Below are 8,588 nucleotides of genomic sequence, written 5' to 3' on the forward strand. Positions count from 1 at the left end.
AAGGGAGTGACTACCCACTCCATTATTCTTTACTGGAGAATTCCATAGAGGAGCATGTTGGGTTACCGTACATGAAGTCATAAAGAATTAGATAGGACTGACTAACACTTTCATGTCACCTTTAATCCTGTAGGTAAGCAGGTGATGCAAGTCGTCATTGATTGAGTTTCTCAGTGTGTCATGATCCCATAGATTTTGGTCCCTCTCTGTCCCACCCTTGCATTGAAGCTATAAAACCATCCCTTTATGATTTCTTACTCAGGGAATTAGAACTGAGGGCAGAAGCAGCAAGAAGTCAGATACTCTGATTAGGTGGGGATGAAGGAGGAGAGTGAAAGAGCCAGCTTAAAATTACATATTAAAAACACTAAGATCATGGGATCTAGCCCCATTACTCCATGGTAAATACAAGGAAAAAGGTGGAAGCACTGACAGATTTCCTCTTCTTGGGCTGTACAATCACTGAAATGGTGATTGCAACCATGAAATCAAAAGACGGTTACTTCTTGGAAGGAAAGCTATGACAAACCTAGACAGCTTCTTAAAAGAGTATAAAACTAGCTCTTTCTAATGGTCAGTTTTTATGTTTTTTCTCTTGCTTCATTGAGACGTAATGGACATATATTCTGTAAATTTAAGGGGAACACATGATGATTTGATAATGGTATTTTTTATGTTATATCTGATTACAGCATTTGATATCACACTCAACAGTGAACATCACTTTTGTTCTAATTCAGTGACTCTATTACCTTATAACGAATGGAAATACATTTATTTCTTCTCTGAAACCCTCCCTCCCCCCACGAATCTGTGTGCACAGGGCTGTAAAGACAGTGGGAGGGAAAGCTTGAGATATAATCTAGGTGCTGCAAAGGAGGACAGAGAAGAGGGCGATTAAGGGGGGTAGGGAGCAGGAGGGGGGGTGATGGTGTGAAGTGACACCCCTGTCATGGTTTAAGAAAGCATGAGCCCCTGCCTAGAAAAATCTCCTGGGTTTCAGCATGTAGATTCAGAGTGAGGACCCTGGGAATCCAGCGAGTGCTGAGTCTGTAAGCGCAGATCACTTGGGAATAAGCTTGCTTTCTGCCCTCCTCATGCTGCCGCCTCCTCAACCCACCCCCTTGCCCTTTGAAGAGGACAGGGGTTCACTGTTTGCAGCTGGAGAATTTTTTGCCTTTGGAAGAGAATTCCTAACTTTTAAGTTCCTGACATCAGCCATGCCCTGTTGGAATAGCTGTGTGGACCACCTTCCCTTGCTCTTAAGCTATTGAACCCCAAATAACTAAAGATTCAGATAAATTGGAGATAAGGTGGTGGGCCTCTGGATGCCAGGGATGCAAGTGAGGACTCTCACCTCCTGAGACCTGGAAAATAGCCCCTGGGAGGGTCCCTTGAAGCCCCACTCAGATTCTTTCCCCTCTGTAACATTTTGCTAGAGATGTTTCTAGTTGAAAGATCCTATGGGGAAAAACTGGTTCAGAAACCTGATTAAAGCCCAGTTTGGGTCCTATGGATTGGACTAGAATGGGCTTTAAAAGGCTTGGAATCTCCTGATGCAGTCTCACTGGGAAAAGGCTTTTGGAGAGCCAGGTGGTAGTTTCACGGACACTGGACACAGGAAGTGGTGCTGCTATTCCCAGAGAAATCTTTCTGGGACGTGGAGACAAAGACTATCCAGCTTTACCCTTTACTTGGTCTCAGAGTAGGACGTGTTTAGCTGCACTGAGTTAACTGGACTTCAGGAGCTGGTGAGCCATGGGGTTTGGAATGCTTCATTTTGTTCTCTGCAGCCATGAGTCTGCAATATTTTTCTGTAAAGGGCTAGAGAGTAACCAGGCCTTAAGGGCCATGAGGTCTCTCCCATTAGCAGTGTGAAATAGCCTCAGGCAGTGGCAAATGATGATGGCTGTGTTCCAATAAAACTTTCCTTGTGACACTGAAATATAGATATTGTATAATTTTCACACATCACAAAAGTTTCCTTTGTTTTTCCACAAATTAAAACAAATGTAAAAAATATTAAACGTTTTTTAAAAGTTAAAACAAGAAAAAAAACACTAAAACTTAAAAATCACTGAGTTAGCTGGTTGGGGAAAATATATATAATAAAACAGGAAGCAAGCCAATTTATCAATCCCTGTCTAAACCATTTGCCTATATAACGCAGCTAGCATCCCATTAGCGACTTGTTACCTGAATTTAGTAGGCTGGATTCTGCTTATGAAAAATAGAAATCTTCCTTAAATCTAAGATAACATCAGCTGTAAGATACATTATTCCATTTACTTTTGGCCACACCCAGTGGCATGTGGGATCACAGGTGCCTGACCAGGGATTGAAGCCATGCCCCTGGCCTGGAAGTGAGGAGTCTTAAATACTGGATTACCAGGGAAGTCCCACAGCATTATTTTTCATACCACTATAAAATGTATATTTATACACATATGTATGCATATGGTGTTCAGGTGCTTCAGTCATGCTTGACTCTTTGCAAACCTCTGGACTGTCACCCGCCATTCTTCTCTGTCCATACAATTCTTCAGGCAGGAATACTGCAGTGGGTTCCATGCCCTCCTCCAGGGGGTCTTCCTGACCCTGAGATGGAGCCTGCATCTCTTAGGTCTTCTGCATTTGCAGGAGAGACCTTTACCGCTAGGGTCATCATTTACACACAACCAAACTATGATATGTTACTGATGAAATGTGATCTGCTATCACAAATGGTCAAGTGTAAACTTTAGAATGCCCCTTAATGTCTATGAAACGTGTTAATGGCATGGAAGCTATCAACAAACATATTATATGGAGAGAAATTGTGTTACCAACCTTTTATTTCAATAAGCACTACCACCCCTGTCAGCATCCAGCTACATACTGGCTGACTTTCTCTCTTGCATGATAGTTTTAATTCATTCAGATTTGGGAGTCATTAAATGCTTGGAGAAATTGCTTCTCAGCCTTTTGGCTAAGATCAAGTGTAAGTACTTGGGGAGCCAGGAATCAGTAGGTCAAGCTTGAGGTACAGATAAATGATTGTTTAATAACAGTTACTGTTTATTTATGCAGCAGACATGAAGCACTGACAGACACTACATGTTGCTCTAGAAACCAAAATACAGCAGCCCAACAGATCTGGATGTAAATAATGGATGTGAGTTGGGGGAGGCTGTGCTTTCTGACATCATGGTCAGGAAAGCCTGGCAGAGAAACTGTGCACCGAGGCAGGTCAAGATTTGGGTGCTGGTACTTGAGACAGCGTCCAAGGCAGGGGGAGCAGTAGAAGTCATGAGAAGTCCCCATCCTCCCTCCTCGGTTCCCTTGGGAGATTGGGTCTGGGAACCCTGCACCTGGAGATACCAAAATCCATGGGTGCTCAAGTCCATTATATAAAATGGTGCAGTCTTTCCATGTAACTTAAGGGGATACTCCCACATGTTTTAAATCATCTCCACATTCCTTATAATACCTAATACAGTGTTGATGCTGTGTAAATAGTTTCAAGTACACTGTAAATGCTCTCGAGAAAGAGAGAGAGAGAGAGAGAGAGAGAGTTGCCAGCATGAGGTAGGTTCAAGTCTTGCTATTAGAACTGGCTGGGATTTTTTAAAGTTTTTTGTTGTTGTCAGGGTTCTGGAATTTGGCCATTCTAATGGATATGCAACTGTTTCATTTTTTATTTATTTTTTTTTAATTTTTATTTTTACTTTATTTTACTTTGCAATACTGTCTTGGTTTTGCCATACATTGACTGATGAGGATGTGAAGGAATAGGGACTCATGTATTGCTGGTGAGAATGTGAAATGCTACACCAATTTTAGAAGACAATACAGCAATCTCTCACAAAACTGAACATACCCTTAGAATTCAACAGTCACGCTCCTTGGTTTTTATCTAAAAGAGTGAAAAACTTATGTCCACACAAAAATGCACATGTCTATTTATAGTAGCTTTGTTTATAATCGCCAAAACTTGGAAGCAACAAAGATACCCTTCAGTAGATAAAGGGATAAACTGTGGTCTAACCACAGTGGAATATTACTTAGTGCTAAAAAGAAATGAGCTCTTAAGCCATAAAAAGATATACAGGAAACTGAAATGCATATCACTAAGTAAAATAAGGCAATCTGAAAAGGATACATACCATATGACTCAAATGATACTACCTTCAGGAAAAAGCAAAACCATGAAGACAATAAAAAATTCAGTGGTTTCCAGAGGAAATGGGAGAGGGATGAAGACATAGAATATAGATAAATTTTAGAAAGTGAAAATAATCTGTATGATGTTATAATAATGCATATGTGCTATTATGCTGCTGCTGCTGCTAAGTCGCTTCAGTTGTGTCCAACTCTGTGCGACCCCATAGACAGCAGCCCACCAGCCTCTGCTGTCCCTGGGATTCTCCAGGCAAGAACACTGGAGTGGCTTGCCATTTCCTTCTCCAATGCATGAAAAGTGAAAGAGAAGTCACTCAGTCATGCCCAACTCCTAGTGACCCCATGGACTGCAGCCCACCGGGCTCCTCCTTCCATGGGGTTTTTATACATTTGCCCAAACCCATAGAAATTACAAAGCCAAGAGTGGGTCCTAAGGTAAATTGTGGACTTCGGGTGATGATAATGTGTCAGTGTGGGTTTATCCTTGGTAAAAAACATCTTGTGAGTGATACTGATCCTGCGGAAGATGATGCATGTGTGGAGGATGAGGAAATCTTCCTTCTATACGGGAAATATCTGCACTTTCATTTATCTTGTAAACGTAAAACTGCTCTTAAAAATAAAGGCTTGAAAAAACCTGCAAATATATATATATAAAATATAATATATATTACAATATATATTATAAATATATAATATAATAATTTAATATAATTAAATTATAAAATATAATATAATATAATTATAAAATAATATTATTATTTATATATAATATATTATATATTTATAATATATATTTCATAATATGTATTATAAATATATAATATTATAATAATTTAATATAATTTAATTATAATATAGTTTAATTATAAAATATAATATAATATAAATATAAAATATTATTATATATAATATATAATTATATAATATATAATTACATATTATAATTATAATATAATTATAAAATATAATTAAATTATAAAAAATATAATATTATAATATAACATTATAATATAATATTATATATATATATATTTTTTTTACCCATGTATAGACTATGGTGCCTTTTGGACTCAGAGAGTGGAGGGAGTGAGAGGCACACGCAAGGGACAGCTGGGGGCTCTTTTGGACATTTTCTGTTGGTCAGCATTTCTGAGTGAGATTGTAGATGTATAAGCAAAATGGTGCCTACCAGCTTTTCCGCAGAGTTTAACAGGAGCACTGGGGCCACCATGGGGAGACAAGGCAAAAGTGGTGGCTGGAGAAGGAAGTTTAAAACGGTCATGTCACTTAACTGAGTTTGAGATGTTTCTTTATGTCTAAGGATGTTAATAGTTATCTCAAGGTTTCAGCCAATGATTAAATCAGGTACTAATTTTGTCTTTTGAAAGAAATATAATCATCACCACTTATTGGCAGAGAATAAGTTTCGAGACCCCCAGCAGACATCGGTAACCTCACACAGTATCAAACTCTATATACGCAAAGGTTCTTCTATATAAACATAACGGTGATGCAGTTTATTTTATAGAGGCACAGTAAGAGATCAGCTACTGCCTAACAATAACAGGAAAGTGAAAGTGAAGTCGCTCAGTCGTGTCCAACTCTTTGCGACGCCATGGACTGCAGCTTATTAGGCTCCTCTGTCCATGGCGTTTCCCAGGCAAGAATTCTGGACTGGAATGCCATTTCCTTCTTCAGAGGATCTTCCTGACCCAGGGATTGAACCTGGCTCTGCCGAATTGTAGGCAGACACTTTACCATCTGAGCCACCAGGGAAGGTGTAATAATAACATAGAACAATTATAACAATATACTTTGATGAAAGTTTTGTGGGTGTAGACACTATGTAAAATATATTACTGTGCTAAATGAGTGATTTTTTTTCACCCTAACTAAGCACTTACTACGCTCTGTGTCCATACCTTTTGCAGTTTGAGGTTTGACAGCAAAACTAACCCAGATTTATTTTCTCTTCTTCACATTCACCACAGACATTAGCAACCTCAGCATACATTTTTTTCTTTCTCTTTTTATATCAAATTGAGAACTTCGATCTTTTCACTTAAAGGTAGCACTTAATGGATTTTCTCTGGCATACCTAAATGGACAGCATCACTCCACTTATGGTTTGGGGCCATTATTGAGTAAAATAAGGATGACTTGGTCACAAGCCCTGTGACATCTCAACAGTCACTGTGGTAACCGAGTGACAAATGAGTGGGATGTTCAGGACTAAGGAACGATTCACATTCTGGGCAGGAGGAAGCAGGATGGTGTGAGTTTCCAATCACTCTCCTCAGAATTACCTGCAGATTAAAACTCATGAGTTATATATTTCTGGAGTTTTCCATTTAATATTCTCAGTGAACAACTGAGGGTTAACTGAAACCACAGAGAGTGACACCTGAGATCAGAGGGGATGACCTTGTCTGATGATTGCTTTTAGGTGGAAAAAAACACTAGAAGGGGCCACTTGAAGCCAAAAGTGATTGTAAAATGGTCCATCTCTTCCCGTGTGAGGAAGCGCAAGCACTACCACAACTCGAGAAAAAGACCGCTGTGTCCAAATTCAGAGAGGAGGACAATGATGATGCTGAGATCATCTTTGTTGGAGTGGTGCACGTCAATGAGGATGCTGAAACCTTCTTTGTCAGAGTGATTTCAAGTTAAAAGCCAGTCATTTCTAACGTTCTGAACAGAGTCACCAGGGACTCATCTTCAAAAGGAATGGAGGACCACGTGAGTCTGGATCCCTCCTGCACTTTGCAACCTACAAATCTTAGGACCCCAGCATCAGAGCCAGCTGCCCTATCATCAGCTTCTCAGTGTGTATGGGGAAGAAGAGGCAGTTCTATTATTTCAGAGCTTTCATCTAAACCTGATTATAAAACGAGCTCTCCGGAAACTGTCCTTCACAATTCAGAATTGCTCACTCTGCGTCCTCACTGTCTCTCTGGAGCCGTTCTCTCATTAGGAGGCAAGGATGAAAGCCCTCTTAAATCAAAGTATTGTCCCACTTCAGATGTGAAATTTAACAGTGGGAATCCCAAAAGACCCAAACTCAGCGATGGAATCCCAGGGGGACATGCCTCCACCGTGGCCCCTCCAGGTATCTCTCCTGGAAAAACAAGATTATGACCTTGGAAGATTCCCTGACCTCACCGAGCCATGTACATGGTGGGGCATCATTTTCATGGACTCATGCCAATGACCAGGCATGCTTCCGTCTTATGGATCAGAAGGAACATGTAGTTTGTAAGGGCTGGAAAAGATGGACTTTTTGACTCTTGCACGTCAGAGCAAGACTGTTGATCCCATGAAAGTAAATCTGGGATCAAATTTACTGATGAAAGTAAATGTTATTTGATGGCTTTTTCTATGGCAGCATACAAGAGACGGCACCAGAACAGGAGACTCACACAGCCTTTAAATGCCTCAGCTGCTTGAGTGTTCTAAAATATGTAAAGTTTATGACCCACCTGAGGAACCATCTGGAGTTTGAGAGGCAGAAGGGTGACAGCTGGGAAATCCACACTACCTGCCAGCACTGCCACCGCCAGTTTCCCACCTCGTTCCAGCAGCAGTGTCACACTGAAAGTGTCCATGCTTCCTGGGAGCCCTCCACGGTCTGTAATATCTGTGAATTGTCCTTCAAAACAGATTGGGTTCTCTTACAGCACATGAACGACAGTCACATACCTGGCAAAATGCCCTGTGTGTGCCGTGTTTGCAATCACAGATTGTCAGCCTTTGCCAATGTAGAGGTGTAGTTTAGAACATGGCATGGAGATATGAACAATTTGTTTGTCTGTTTTGCCTCAAAATTTTCAAACAGGTGACATCCTTTGTAAATCACGCGCGGAAGAACTGGAACAGGAGGGTCTTTCCATGTTCCAAGTGCTGGCTACAAAGTTTGAACGTGAAGGAAAAGACAGAGAACCAAACCAAGAATCATCAGTCATTCCAAAAGCCAGAGCACTTGTGAGGGTTGCCTCCTGAAACAGAGGTCATGATCCAAAGTTCAGTTCAGCTGTGACTGAGAGAGACAGCATCCATTATTGTGAGGAACACTGACTCCTAAGTGTGACCCAGAAAAACCACAAAAAAGATTGTCTACGAACACAAAATATTCCAGACATGTTGTAGCAAGGGATCTGGCAAAAAAATTATGTTCTACCCACCTCCAGAAATTCAAAAAAGCCCCATTGAGGTTTAGCCAGCTGTATGTTAAAGACCCTGCCTGGCTTTTGTTGTTCAGTTGCTCAGTCATGTCTGACTCCCTGTGACCCTATGAACTTCAGTATGCCAGGCTTCCCTGTCCATCACCATCTCCCAAAGCTTGCTCAAACTCATTCCATTGGGTTGCTGATGCCATCCAACCATCTCATCTTGTCATGCCTTCTGCTCCTGCCTTCAATATTTCC

General features: G+C 40.6%; 1 pseudogene; it reads left to right on the forward strand.

Annotated features, from left to right (window-relative positions):
* Nucleotides 1-6,660: 6,660 nt before the first annotated feature.
* Nucleotides 6,661-8,380, forward strand: LOC108634725 (annotated as a pseudogene).
* The last annotated feature ends 208 nt before the right edge of the window (nt 8,381-8,588 follow it).

This window comes from Capra hircus, unplaced genomic scaffold (genome assembly GCF_001704415.2).
Source record: "Capra hircus breed San Clemente unplaced genomic scaffold, ASM170441v1, whole genome shotgun sequence".
Classification (NCBI taxonomy): Eukaryota; Metazoa; Chordata; class Mammalia; order Artiodactyla; family Bovidae; genus Capra; species Capra hircus.